The following is a 16,083-nucleotide window of genomic DNA, read 5'->3' as shown; positions in this document are numbered from 1 at the left end:
TACTACAGGCACCACCTTACTTTGTGTCTTTTCCTCTCCACTCATCAATTTTGGGGAACAAACAAGATAGAAGGTGTAAGGGAAATCCTTCTCATCAGCTCAACCTCTACCGGGTATATGACACACACAGACAGTTTTTTGTGAACAGCCCATGTTTGTGCAGTTTTCTTAATCTATTTTTTTAAATTATTATTCTGCAGTGTATGCTTGCTCTTTGTCATTCTGAACCTGTTTTGCATTGTTGCTTCTGTCTACCTGTTTGGTAAACTGCAAGATACAATTACTCCCTGTCTGATCATTCTGATGATTGCCTGTTCTGTTAAACTGGTATCTCCTCTCCTGCCCTAGACTGCTTCCAAGGTAGCCTACGTGCAATCCAATGCTGATTGTACAGTAAACTACAAAATGAAAACCCAATTCTTCCTTAGTGTCAGTGTATCTACCTTTTTCACTAAGATTACATCTGTAAGAAGACCCATTGTAATTAAAATCAGCAGGTTTCATAATGCATTGTTATTGTTAACAATACACTTCCCCTTTTCTACCACAAGATGGAGCTTTGTGGACTCTCAGCTAGAGCACTGCACCCTGGGAAATGTAGTTCCAACCAGAAGGGATGCCATTGTTAATACAGACACAGTTAACTGAAAAACCCATTATGCTTGAATGCAGAAGGGATCAGATAAATAGAAAAGCCAGAGAAAGAATGGGGCAGTGGGGAGATATCCACCGGAGTGTAAGGAATAGGATAGTTGCAGCTGGGGGTGAGAGCTGTGGAGATCATCTAGAGACTGTGTGCTGTATTACTGCATATGCTGCAGAACCAGGACCAGCTGGTAACATGGTGATTAAGGATCTGCTGCAAGCCTGTAGGCTGGGAAAAAGTAAGAATGTTGCTGTCTGTCTTGGTTCCATTCTGCACAGAGACCTGCTTTTACTATCAAAGGATCCAGAGCATCACATCCAGACTTGCTGATCACCGGTGTAAACTCCTAGAGCCTAACCAGAGACCACTGGTGCATTGTAGAACCTGCTGCTCATCTGATTACTGCAGAAGTTCACCTGGAGTCATCTACTGTACATCTTAAAGAGGGCCCACATCTATGCAAGAAGGTCAGCTTCTACAAATACTGCGGAGTTGGTGAGTGAGCTAAGAATAATTGTCCTGCTCTAAGGACACCACACTTTGTTTAACAAAAGTTAGCCATCCTGCCCAGCGTGTATACCTATATAATAAACAACCTTCATCATATTCCAGAGGATAAACCCCTGTCTGGCCATTTCCCATTCCACGAGACCAGTGTTCAGTGAACTGACCAACTGTTTGCAGACATATTCCCTTCAGTGTGCCAACATCTTCAAGGGCCCCAACATATCTGGAAGAGGACTTACTTTAAAGCCTGCTTCAGAAATACCTGCTTTTAAGCATAATTCAAAATGTATTGATATCTTGCAGTTATAAAGTATGGCCTTGGCCTAGCTTCCTCACCTTAGATGACTCTAGGCAACTCAGCCACTATCTTGTTGATACCAACTCATGGTTGCCTTACACTGCTTATTTAGTGCAGAAAGCTACAGCTTATGCTGATCTTATACAAACTTAAGGTCGCCCTCTCACCTTGCTATTTGAAGTTTATAGTCTTGTGAGCTGCAAGGAGTTTCATATAGTGATATTCTTTTTAGCTTGAGCATTATTTTGCTCAATATATGTTGTTTGTATGTCTCTTTTCAGGGTGAACCTAGGGTGTTACTCCAAAAGCTATCAGTCTCTATGTATTGATATGCATATCCAAGGTGTCAGTGGTGGTTATCCTACCTCAAGGTATTAAGTGTAATTTCAAGGTGACCCTAAGGTAGTAACCAAAAATTATCAGCCTTTACCTATTGATATGCATATCCAAGGTGTCAGTGGTGCTTATCCTACCTCAAGGTATTGAGTCCCATTTCAGGGGGACCGTAAGATATTTCCATCCTCACTCACTAGATCCAAAATAGTTGCTTTGTTCTTAAATTCTATTAATTTGGATTCTACTAACCCCAACTTCCTCCTTTTCCTCTCCAGCAGTAGATTAATCAATTGTCTTTCATAACTGTGGAAGAAATTTTTCCATTCTAAAATAGAGTCGGGATCCTCTAAAACATCACTGGGACCTAGATCCCACCTTTACTATTTTGGACCCTAAGATATTATCCAAAAATGATCAGTCTTTACCTATTGACATGCATATCCAAAGTGCCAGTGATGCTGAGGTCTTTGCTAGGGTCAAGGAAAGAACAGAGGACCTGACAACTAGCGGCTACTGCAGGGGTAGCTCTACACATCTATCATGACATCTTTGTTTTACACGGTGGAAAAATATTCTGGTTGTGTTTACCATTATAAATGCTTGAACCAATCAAGCATTACTGATTTGCACAGATATGCTATACATACCTGTATACACCATATCTTTGTAATTCCCTGGATATCTCTGCGTTCCCTTTACATTTCTTTTCAGGCAGTTTTTTGCAATTTCACTCACTTATTCAGTAAAGCAATCTACAATCCTTCTGCCTGGCCTCCAAGCATTAACTAAGCCCCTGAATGGAATGATAAATTGGAATTCTCGGAATTATAATACTCTCTTATGGACATTGTGCAAGCATTTCTATTATGTGACAAATTGATCAAAATGAAGTCAACTGGCAGTGTATAAGCCTTATAAAGAGGGGAAAAGAACGGCATCACTAGTTTTAGAATGACAATTTTGCAAAGTGCAGGTTAAATGCGTAAGAAGAAAAGAAAGTACTGTCAAAATGTTATTTGGCTTTGCTATTTTGCAAATAGCCTTTCATTAAATTCGCTCATTCTGCTTGACTGTAAATTGTTCCTGTAATATAAGTCAAGAAATGATTGTCGCTACAGAAGTATGGATTTGCACTGGTCCTGCTCTGAAAAAATAAATAAATAAAAAAAAGCTGTGAATCTGGCAAGTGTTACACAAAGAATCTTAAAATTCTTTCCTAGCTATTATTTTTGAGTAGTTCAAACTCATTTCCCAACTCCTAGCAGTGCAGATAAAGTATCACCTTCCTGCTTCATTTTTTATCTCTTTCTTCTGCATGACAATTTTACATCAGCTGTACTATATATTATATTAAAGTGAAAACTTGAAACCAATGGCAAGAGGAACACACAGACTACTTAATCAATGTATACGCTAAAAAGAAGGGCATGGTGGGCTGTGCACATGGAAACAAGATTATCATGCATTCTGTAACCAGCTAATGAAGAAGACTAGTTAAAGTAGACTTTTTTTTACAAGTTTGAATGAATACATTCCTGATGTATCATAATATGTAGAGATGTCATTTTTATAGGGTGTATAATTTATCCTAAAAAAACAGTCCCAGAGCCCCAAGTAGATGACTTTGTCAAGGCTAAAATGGTGTTATCAGTCTGTTGCAGGCAGGATTTCCTGACTTACCTCCACCCAGTGATCAGACCGACACATGGATTGAGCTTCCAGCATTTGATCTGTGCCAGACATTTGTGAACACAAACAAGAACTGCGCAAGCGTACCCAGGGGGTACAACTGGGGGAATCAATGTGTCAAGGTCCTACCTTTTCCCAGAGGTTATGTTACTACATGTGCTGGCATCCATCTTGGATTTCTGCTGAGCATGGTGGGAATCTTTTATGCCTTCAGGTCTCTGAGGTCCATCCCCCAGAGGGGTGTGGCTGAGTACATATAAGCCTGTGATCCGCACATGCTCTTTGCACTTGTGTCTTGTGTCTTGGTCTTGCTACAGCTCTGTGTATACTCTCGTGACTCTTCTGGTATCTGACTCAGCTTGTGACTAAGACCATTCTCTGTGTTTTCCTTCGATCTGACCTTCCGTTGCTGAACCCGGCCCGTGACCTGTGATTCTCTGTCTACTGTTCTGTACCGTTTTGTCCCGTTGTTGTCGACCCAGCCTGCCTGACTACGCTATTGTCATTTTCACCAGCTACACGCCATTGGCGGCGGCCATTACCGCAGCCGGGGTGTCTCGGGGGCCGTGACCTGGTTCCTGGCTGCGTCAAGTCCATCCCCACCATCAGGGGCCCTGGTGAAGGGCAGCCTGGGACTTAGACTCCGCTCCCTGAGGGACTTCGGTCTGTTGGTGGTGGTTGTCGTCAGCCAGTGCGTTACCCTGCCACTAGGCCTACCTGTCCGTTCCACAGCCCTGCCCTGACACAATGGTGGAGACTGGTCTGGGAGTTCTGGTAGATCACAAGCTTAATAATGGCATGCAATGCCAAGTGGCGGTTTCTAAAGCGAGCAAAATCCTCTCTTGTATTAAAAGAGGTATAGGCTCCAGAGAGAGATATATCATTTCCCCCGGTACAAATTATTAGTAAGACCTCATCTGGAATATGCAGTTCAGTTTTGGGCACCAATTCACAAAGAATATTCGGGAACTGGAGAAAGTACAGAGAAGGGCAACCAAACTGATAAGAGGCATGGAGGAGCTCAGCTATGAGGAAAGATTAGAGGAACTGAATTTATTCTCTCTTGAGAAGAGGAGAACGGGGGAGATATGATCACCATGTATATTACGTAAGGGGGGATATGATCTCCATGTATAATACATAAGGGGGGATATGATCACCATGTATAATACATAAGGGGGGATATGATCTCCATGTATAATACATAAGGGGGGATATGATCACCATGTATAGTACAAAAGGGGGATATGATCTCCATGTATAATACATAAGGGGGGGATATGATCTCCATGTATAATACATAAGGGGGGATATGATCTCCATGTATAATACATAAGGGGGGATATGATCACCATGTATAATACATAAGGGGGGATATGATCTCCATGTATAATACATAAGGGGGGATATGATCGCCATGTATAATACATAAGGGGGGATATGATCTCCATGTATAATACATAAGGGGGGATATGATCTCCATGTATAATACATAAGGGGGGGATATGATCTCCATGTATAATACATAAGGGGGGGATATGATCTCCATGTATAATACATAAGGGGGGATATGATCACCATGTATAATACATAAGGGGGATATGATCTCTATGTATAATACATAAGGGGGATATGATCTCCTTGTATAATACATAAGGGGGGATATGATCTCCTTGTATAATACATAAGGGGGGATATGATCTCCATGTATAATACATAAGGGGGGATATGATCTCCATGTATAATACATAAGGGGGGATATGATCTCCATGTATAATACATAAGGGGGGATATGATCTCCATGTATAATACATAAGGGGGGATATGATCTCCATGTATAATATATAAGGTGGGGTATGATCTCCATGTATAATACATAAGGGGGGGGTATGATCTCCATGTATAATACATAAGGGGGGATATGATCACCATGTATAATACATAAGGGGGGATATGATCTCCATGTATAAATACATCAGTGGTCCATATAATGAACTCGGTGTAGAGTTGTTCATTTTAAGGTCATCACAGAGGACAAGGGGGCACTCATTATGTCTGGAGGAAATTAAATTTAACCTCCAAATAAAAAATAAAAACTATTTGCATTGCATTGTGGTCATTTACCTGTATGAGGAGCATGAGATGATGAGGGTGGCCTCTTGCACAATTCCTGTCTGAGCAACCCAGGAAGTTGAGACAGGAACTGCAAGGGCAATGGAAGGGTGCAGGTGCCAAGAAGGTGGAAACGCCAACCTGAAATTGGGAGCTCTTGTGTCAGGTAAGCAGAATTTCAGCAATGAGGGCACCCAACTTTACTCATACCAGCAGAGAGCAGAGCCGAGTCACAAACCAAGTTTGGTAACAGCCAAGCAGGAAGGCACCAAATCACCAGCAGGATCCAGGTCAGAGAAAAGCAGAGGTTGGCAACGTGCAGGCAGCAAGTTACAGAATTGATTGGCAGAATCTTGGTCAAGAGTCCAGGTCAAGGTCAACAACACAAGGAGGCAGCAGACATAAACAGGGAGGGGTAATCCAGAGGCAGGTCAGACAAAAGTCAGGTCAATAACAGAGTCAAGCAAATACAGGATCAAGGATAACAGATACAAACTGAAAGACCATCCAGCAATGATCCTATGCAGGGCCCAGGTTTATTAAGCCTAATAGTTGCCAGTATCTGTGGTGGATGTGCCCATCTGCCCATGCTTAATTAGACTTCCATGCCAAGATACACGATTATGTGCATGAACATGAGCACAAGCTGGCACTATCTCAATGACATGATGTCCCTGACAGTTGTGTTCACATTGTGATTGTCTTGGAAATTCTTACATGGGCTTACATGGGTAATCTCATGGTCAGATAAATTCAAGAAGGTACTTGAATGAAAATACTTACATTGTGTTATGTTTATGTTGTATTTGTCTTGCATTTTCTATGTGTGTGTTTTGCAGACTCCCATGGCCACAGCACAAAACACACACACATGTATGTACATACATATAAAACAAGTACATTGAAAAAGCTTTTAGAGTGCATCTACTTACTTATTCATTTATTTATGTATTTGAATGAAGCTAAGTTTCCTATGTTTATGTTTCATGCAGTTATGTTTCAGGCATTTTCATATCTTTCTATATGTACTTCAAATACAGTAAAAGGCATTTAAAGTACATCTTCATAGATATTTATTAACCATTTAAACTGTGTTGGCATGCATCAGATTGAAAGAGAAAAGCATCCTGAATTAAAGAAACAAAGTCATGCAACACAGCTGCCAGTCGTTGTGGGATGTATAATGCTAAGCCTCAGTCAAGGAACTGTTTCCAGCTATAGGTGAAGGATTATCATAAAGTAATCAAACAATATAAAATCATATAAAATTAAAAATCATATATGTGAAAAAATATGTATAAAGTCCAGATATATATACACAGATATATATATATATGTACTGTATATAAAATAAATATTCACATAGGTAAGGAATACTTTCTACTGATGAGCTGTGTACACACTTTAATTGTAAATACTGAGCCTACTACTACTAGACTGTTCTGTCTACTTTCTGTGAAGTTTGTTACTAGTTAGATCTGAGCTCCTTATCCTCACGATTTGTGTGCAGCAAGAGCAATATTGTAACCATTACCTAACTAGAAGTCATTGATGCACAGACTTAGTATTTGTTTGTTAACTTGACTCGATAAATAATTTGCCAACCTTAATAAGTTCTACATTGGTTTTTAACCATTTCAATACCGGGCAATTTTACACCTTCCTGCCCAGGCCATTTTTCAGGTTTCAGCGCTCTCACATTTTGAATGACAATTGCGCGGTCATACAACACTGTACCCAAACTAAAATTTTATAATTTTCTTCACACAACTAGAGCTTTCTTTTGGTGGTATTTAATCACCGCTGGGGTTTTTATTTTTTGCTAAATTAACAAAAAAAGACCAAAAGTTTTGAAAAAAAAACAAGTTTTTCTTTGTTTCTGTTATAAAAGTTTACAAATAAATAATTGTTCTTCATAAATTTAGGTCGAGATGTATTCTGCTACATGTCTTTGGTGAAAATAACCCAAATTAGGATGTATTTTTTAGTTTGTAGGAAAGTTGTAGAGTTCACAAACTATGGTATAGATCTGAAAATTGATCAATCCTGAAGTACTGACAGCCAATCTAATTTCTTGAGGTCCAAGAATGTCAGAATAGTACAGATATCCCCCAAATGACCCCTTTTTGCAGAGTAGACAGTCCGACGTACTTCATAAGAGGCATGGCGAGTTTTTTGAAGTTGTATTTTTTTTGTCATAATTTTTCGGAAAATAAAAAAATGAAAAAAATTATTTTCACTATTTTTTTTACATACTGTCACCAGTGCAGTACAGCGTCATCATATAACTGTCATGGCGGTGAACAGGAACACTGACTGGTGACAGTGTGAAAAAAAAAATTTTTTTTTTTTAAATTTTTTAAAAATTTTTTATTATTTTTAATTTTTGTATTACATTTTTTTTTATTTTTTTTAAGATTTTTTTTCATATTTTACTATGGCCAAAGTAGTACAATGTTACCATAGTAACATTGTACTACTTTGGGGAAGTGATCAGTATTTTTTTTTTTTTTTACACACTTTGCTATAAGCAAGCATTTACCTGAATGACATCGATTCATGCAGCTTTTTTTTTTTTTTTTTTTGTGCTTAGCTGTGATTTGGTCACAGCTAATCACATGACATGTGCATGTGATTAGCTGTGACCATTCACAGCTAGGCACTAGTATACAATGGATGGCATGAATGAAGCCATCCATTGTATACAACTGTCATGTGACCTGCTGTGATTGGTCACAGCAGGTCACATGGTACCAGCAATGGGAGCCGGTACTCGGATCTGTCATCGGCCGTGTCCTAGGTACACGGCCGGTGACAGATCGCGCTGCTGCGCCGCTCTGCATTAGCGCAAACTGCGCATGTGCGGGAGCACGCCAAATGCAGCAACACTTTTGAAGCTGCCAAACGGCCATTGGCCGGGCGACTAATGGTTAAGGGCTCATCTGAGCAAGGACGTAAATAGTAAATTTTTCAAAATAAATATCTTGTTTGAAATGTATATTATTATATTATTTTTATGGAGAAAAATGTTTTTAAAAAATCTTTACAATTTTATTTTTTAATTTGTACTTTATTATTATTATTATTATTATTAGAGATGAGCGAAGTATTCAAAAATTCGATTCGGCTGATTCGGCGAATTTCAGGAAGAAATTCGATTCGATGCGAATTTATTCGCTACGAAGATGACTTATAAAAAAGGTTTCTAGGCTTCAGAGAGCCTTTAAATTAGTGCAGAACACTGTACCTTTAATTTAAATGCCCTTGGAGATGAGGAAGGAGAAGGAGAAGGATGAGAAGAAGGAGAAGGAGAAGGATGAGAAGAAGGAGAAGGAGAAGGATGAGAAGAAGGAGAAGGAGAAGGATGAGAAGATGGAGAAGGAGAAGGATGAGAAGAAGGAGAAGGATGAGAAGAAGGAGAAGGATGAGAAGAAGGATGAGAAGAAGGAGAAGGATGAGAAGAAGGAGAAGGATGAGAAGAAGGATGAGAAGAAGGAGAAGGATGAGAAGAAGGAGAAGGAGAAGGATGAGAAGAAGGAGAAGGATGAGAAGAAGGATGAGAAGAAGGAGAAGGAGAAGGATGAGAAGAAGGAGAAGGCTGAGAAGAAGGAGAAGGAGAAGGATGAGAAGAAAGAGAAGGAGAAGGATGAGAAGATGGAGAAGGAGAAGGATGAGAAGAAGGAGAAGGAGAAGGATGAGAAGAAGGAGAAGGATGAGAAGAAGGAGAAGGATGAGAAGAAGGAGAAGGAGAAGGATGAGAAGAAGGAGAAGGATGAGAAGAAGGAGAAGGATGAGAAGAAGGATGAGAAGAAGGATGAGAAGAAGGATGAGAAGAAGGAGAAGGATGAGAAGAAGGATGAGAAGAAGGAGAAGGATGAGAAGAAGGAGAAGGATGAGAAGAAGGAGAAGGATGAGAAGAAGTAGAAGGAGAAGGATGAGAAGAAGGAGAAGGAGAAGGATGAGAAGAAGGAGAAGGAGAAGGATGAGAAGAAGGAGAAGGAGAAGGATGAGAAGATGGAGAAGGATGAGAAGATGGAGAAGGAGAAGGATGAGAAGAAGGAGAAGGAGAATGATGAGAAGAAGGAGAAGGATGAGAAGAAGGAGAAGGATGAGAAGAAGGAGAAGGAGAAGGATGAGAAGAAGGAGAAGGATGAGAAGAAGGAGAAGGATGAGAAGAAGGATGAGAAGAAGGATGAGAAGAAGGAGAAGGATGAGAAGAAGGATGAGAAGAAGGAGAAGGATAAGAAGAAGGAGAAGGAGAAGGATGAGAAGAAGGAGAAGGATGAGAAGAAGGAGAAGGAGAAGGATGAGAAGAAGGAGAAGGAGAAGGATGAGAAGAAGGAGAAGGAGAAGGATGAGAAGATGGAGAAGGAGAAGGATGAGAAGAAGGAGAAGGAGAAGGATGAGAAGAAGGAGAAGGAGAAGGATGAGAAGAAGGAGAAGGATGAGAAGAAGGAGAAGGATGAGAAGAAGGAGAAGGAGAAGGATGAGAAGAAGGAAAAGGATGAGAAGAAGGAGAAGGATGAGAAGAAGGATGAGAAGAAGGATGAGAAGAAGGAGAAGGATGAGAAGAAGGATGAGAAGAAGGAGAAGGATGAGAAGAAGGAGAAGGAGAAGGATGAGAAGAAGGAGAAGGATGAGAAGAAGGAGAAGGAGAAGCAGAAGGAGAAGGATGAGAAGAAGGAGAAGGATGAGAAGAAGGAGAAGGATGAGAAGAAGGAGAAGGATGAGAAGAAGGAGAAGCAGAAGGAGAAGGATGAGAAGAAGGAGAAGGAGAAGGATGAGAAGATGGAGAAGGAGAAGGATGAGAAGAAGGATGAGAAGAAGGAGAAGGAGAAGGATGAGAAGAAGGAGAAGGAGAAGGATGAGAAGAAGGAGAAGGATGAGAAGAAGGAGAAGGAGAAGGATGAGAAGAAGGAGAAGGATGAGAAGAAGGAGAAGGATGAGAAGAAGGAGAAGGATGAGAAGAAGGATGAGAAGAAGGAGAAGGATGAGAAGAAGGACAGTTCTGTGACAGTTTTTGTCTATTTCTGACAGTTCTGGGACATTCACTCCATACAGCGGTTTCAACCGCTGTATGGAGGGAATGTCATAGAACTGTCAGAAATGGACGATTTCTGACAGTTCTGGGACATTCACTCCATACAGCGGTTGAAACATTGTATCTATTTGTTTCCATAAATGGATCCATTTATGGAAACAAATAGATACAATGTTTCAACCGCTGTATAGAGGGAATGTCCCAGAACTGTCATAAATAGTCTATTTCTGACAGTTCTGGGACATTCCCTCCATACAGCGGTTTCCGGCAAAAAGTGTATGTGCAGAGTTCCTCTATTCTGCATATACACTTAGAGGAGCTCTGCACATACACTTTTTGCCGGCTTGGAATTAGTCTTATTTTCATCCTACTTCTTCTTCTTCTTCTTCTTCATCCTCATCCTCATCCTCAGAAGAAGAAGAAGAGGATGAGGATGAGGATGAAGAAGAAGAAGAAGAAGTAGGATGAAAATAAGAATAATTCCAAGCCGGCAAAAAGTGTATGTGCAGAGTTCCTCTATTCTGCAGATACACTTAGAGGAGCTCTGCACATACACTTTTTGCCGGCTTGGAATTAATCTTATTTTCATCCTACTTCTTCTTCTTCTTCATCCTCATCCTCGTCCTCTTCTTCTTCTTCTGAGGATGAGGATGAAGAAGAAGAAGAAGAAGAAGAAGTAGGATGAAAATAAGATTAATTCCAAGCCGGCAAAAAGTGTATGTGCAGAGCTCCTCTAAGTGTATCTGCAGAATAGAGGAACTCTGCACATACACTTTTTGCCGGCTTGGAATTATTCTTATTTTCATCCTACTTCTTCTTCTTCTTCTTCTTTTCATCCTCATCCTCGTCCTCTTCTTCTTCTTCTGAGGATGAGGATGAAGAAGAAGAAGAAGAAGTAGGATGAAAATAAGATTAATTCCAAGCCGGCAAAAAGTGTATGTGCAGAGCTCCTCTAAGTGTATCTGCAGAGCTCCTCTAAGTGTATCTGCAGAATAGAGGAACTCTGCACATACACTTTTTGCCGGCTTGGAATTATTCTTATTTTCATCCTACTTCTTCTTCTTCTTCTTCATCCTCATCCTCGTCCTCTTCTTCTTCTTCTGAGGATGAGGATGAAGAAGAAGAAGAAGAAGTAGGATGAAAATAAGATTAATTCCAAGCCGGCAAAAAGTGTATGTGCAGAGCTCCTCTAAGTGTATCTGCAGAGCTCCTCTAAGTGTATCTGCAGAATAGAGGAACTCTGCACATACACTTTTTGCCGGCTTGGAATTATTCTTATTTTCATCCTACTTCTTCTTCTTCATCCTCATCCTCGTCCTCTTCTTCTTCTGAGGATGAGGATGAGGATGAAGAAGAAGAAGAAGAAGTAGGATGAAAATAAGATTAATTCCAAGCCGGCAAAAAGTGTATCTGCAGAGCTCCTCTAAGTGTATCTGCAGAATAGAGGAACTCTGCACATACACTTTTTGCCGGCTTGGAATTATTCTTATTTTCATCCTACTTCTTCTTCTTCTTCTTCATCCTCATCCTCATCTTCTTCTTCTTCTGAGGATGAGGATGAAGAAGTAGAAGAAGAAGAAGAAGTAGGATGAAAATAAGAATTCCAAACCGGCAACAAGTGTATGTGCAGAGTTCCTCTATTTCTGACAGTTCTCTGACAGCTTCTTCACATGTACAGCGGTTGAAACATCTGTATCCTAAATGGAAACTAATAGATACAATGTTTCAACCGCTTTACATGTGTTCCTTCTGTCAGAGAACTGTCAGAAATAGCGGAGCTCACTGCAGGGACACTTTTGCCGGCTGATCGGGAAATGTTCGATTCGCGCACCCGAAGTAGGCAAAATTTCGGATTCGACGCGAATCGAATATTTCCTGAAATTCGGATCGAATTCCGGTTCGCCTGGTTCGATTCGCTCATCTCTAATTATTATTATAATATTATCTTTTAGAGTGCATTTACACTTGCACTTTTAACCAGTCCGGGGCATTGTTTACCCCCTTGGGATGGTTAGTGTGTTTAGTTTAAGTGCTCAGAACTAGGCCCAGGATCACTTGGAAGAGGTGGTCCTGAGCAAGGTTCATTTGTGGTCCAGTATGAGTGTAAACCATGCACAGCACCACTTGCCCTCCAAAAGATTTATCTCCCTTCCTGACCGGGCCATTTTTTGCGATGCAGTGCCATCTTTAACTAACAATTGCACGGTCATGCAGCACTGTACAACATTAAATGTATGTCCTTTTTTCCCACAAATATTTCTTTTGGTGGTATTTGATCACCTCTGCGGTTTTTACTTTTTGAGTTCTAAACAAAAAAAGAGAGACAATTTTGAAAAAAAAAAATATATTTTTTATTTTCTACTATAAAAACATATCCAATAAAAAAAATTAAAAAGAAAATGTCTTCATAAATTTAGGCCAATATGTATTCTGCTACATTTTTTTGGTAAAAAATCCAAACAAGTTTATACTGATAAGTTTGCGCAAAAGTTATAGCGTCTACAAACTATGCAACATATACTGAAATTTTAATTTTTTTTTAATACTAGCAATGACGGCAATCCGTGACTTATAGCTAGACAGCGATGTTGCTGCGGACATTTTTACACTAACTGACACTTTGTGGGAACCCGTGACATCAATTCAGTAATCAGTACTAAAAATATGCACTTGTCACTGTACTAATGACACTGGTTGGGAAGGGGTTAATATCTAAGATGATCAAAGGGTTAACTGTGTGCCTAGCTATGTGCTTGGTGTACAGTAGGTGACGCTGTTAGTAGAGGAAGTGGAAGATCCTGTTTCCAGCTTTGAGGGACACACAATCTTTCACTTTCCTTCCTGTCAGAACAGAGCTCTGCCTTGTTTACATAAGCAGAGCTCCATTCTTTGTCCTGCCCGAGGATTGGCGGGTGCCAGCAAACATCTGTTCACCGGGACTCGCAGTTCGGCTTCTGCTGTAAGTGTTCAAAGCAGAAGCAAGTCAGTGGTGGTGCGCGCAGGCCACCTATGGTGAAAGTGCAGAATCAAGTATATACTTGATTTTGCACAGGAGAGCTGCCCTGTAGCAGTAACACTGCTATAGGGTGGTCTTCAAGTGGTTATCCGGCCCCAGTGTGAATGCACCCATAGAGACATATGAATTATTGAAAAGACCAGACAGAAGTGTACATGGACACCTTTAGATGGCTACCAAGCTAAAGCATCCACATGACCACACAATCTCTTACTCCTTTGCATCCATGAAACATGAGATACAGGAACAATGGCAATCAAATTTCAGCTTACATGACAGCGTGTAAGCATGTGGATCTTTATTTGCTAGATGAAACGTCAAATCCTATTGTTCTTCCACATTTAATTTCCACTCATTAGAAGACTATTTATGAAACTCAAATTACTGAGAATTTTTTTTTTAAATATTTTATTGCAAGTTCACAATGATAACATGTCTCGCAACTTCTCATCCTGTATGGTTTCATTGGAAAATCCATACATTCCTGGGATTTATATTATTATTTTTTTTTAGAGAACAAACTATTCTAATTTTATTCTGATAAAAACTGAATACAATTAGCACCGTTTATATAAAGCTAGAATGTGCCTTTGAGCATCAGAATACACAACACAAAGAATCAGAGAACAACAGAATGTACATTAATATATTGTATCTACAGCATATGTCAATACAGAATATGTCAAGGTGATTATTTGTGGAGGAATTCCTGTGGTGTTTTTTTCATAATTATACACCATTGTGACTGCTATACCCTCATAATTGAATTATTTTACATAGATAGGCAATACACTCTGGAATTTGTTCAGAAACATTTACACCATGATACTATTCCCTCTTCCCCTGGCACATACAGCTGCCTTCCTGTCTATGTTGGCCACTATTCCTTTATTATTATTATACAGTATTTATAAAGCGCCAATAGTTCGCTCAGCGCTGTACATTACAAAGGGGGACAGAACATGTGACAGAACAATAGCAATACAATGCAAAACATGAGGGGATCGAGGGCCCTGCTCTTTGGAGCTTACAATCTAGGAGGGAGGGGATAGTGGTACAGGAGGAGATAGCTGTGGGGGATGGAGTGGTAGGAAGAGTGGAGGAGGTCGGTCAAGTTAGCAGGGGGTGGGGTAGGCTTCCCTGAAGAGATGGGTTTTCAGGGTGCGCCTAAAGGAGAGGAGAGTAGGTGATAATCTGATGGGTTGGGGCAGGGAGTTCCAAAGGATGGGTGACACCCTGGAGAAGTCCTGGAGGCGGGCATGGTAGGAGGAGACCAGGAAACTAGAGAGAAGGAGGTCATGTGAGGAGCGGAGTGTGCGTGTTGGGTGGTACTTGGATATTAGGTCAGTGATGTAGTTCGGGGCAGTATGGTGGACAGCTTTGTACGTCAATGTTAGGATTTTGAATTTGATCCGTTGTGCAAATCGGAAGCCAGTGGAGGGATTGGCAGAGGGGGTTGGTGGAGATGGAGCGGTTGGAAAGGTGAATGAGTCTGGCAGCCGTATTCAGGATCGACTGTTCTGAAAATTGTATAGCTAGGTAACTCCTATCCTCATACTGATCAGTGGTTCCAAATTAATAATAACTACTGCAGTTGGGAGCAGACACAAAAAGATACACTTTCCAATTAACTGTTCTGTTTATTCAATGGAATTTAGGTTTTTTTATACATGCGTACGTAGGTATCACTTTAACCGCTTGCCCTCCAGAGGATTCCCCCCCCTTCCAGACCAGGCCATTTTTTGCAATATGAGCTGCGTTACTTTAACTGACAATTCCGTGGTCATGCAACGCTGCACCCAAATGAATCTACTGTCCTTTTTTTTCCTACAAATGGAGCTTTCTTTCAGTTATATTTCATTGCCTCTGCGATTTTTATTTTTTTGCGCTATAAACAAAAAAGACCGACAATTTTGAGAAAAAAAACAATATTTTTGATTTTTTGCCATTAAACATCGTTAGTTAAAAATTTAAAAAATCAAATTTCATCATAAATTTAGGCCAAAATGTATTCTTCTACATGTCTTTGCTAAAAACAATCCCAATACGTGTAAATTAATTGGTTTACGTGAAAGTTATAGCATCTACAAATGGCGGCATATATACTGGAATTTTTTTTCTTATACTAGTAATGGCGATGATCAGCAACCTATAGCGGGACAGCGAGGCAGTGTGCATTCTGACACTGGGGGTGGGGGGGGACTGACTAAGTCCTGGTTCACATATATGCAGCCGTTCATTTAAATGGACTCCCATGCCCCGTGACACGCCGGGAAGAAGTCCCTGCACTTTCTTTGTAAACCGCAGCATGCACGGGAACCTCAGTTCCCAGTGCGGTTGTGATTTCCGGTGCAGGTGGCGTGCCATTAGAAATATGTCCACATTTTTCTGTGCGGGTGGCTTTTTGTGCGGATCCGCAGCGGCACCACCCGCACATA

Source organism: Staurois parvus, unplaced genomic scaffold (genome assembly GCF_062004578.1).
Source record: "Staurois parvus isolate SC_StPar_1 unplaced genomic scaffold, SC_StPar_1.0 ptg001066l, whole genome shotgun sequence".
In the NCBI taxonomy this organism is placed as follows: Eukaryota; Metazoa; Chordata; class Amphibia; order Anura; family Ranidae; genus Staurois; species Staurois parvus.
The sequence above is the reverse complement of the archived record's forward strand: the minus strand, read 5'-3'. Positions refer to the sequence as shown.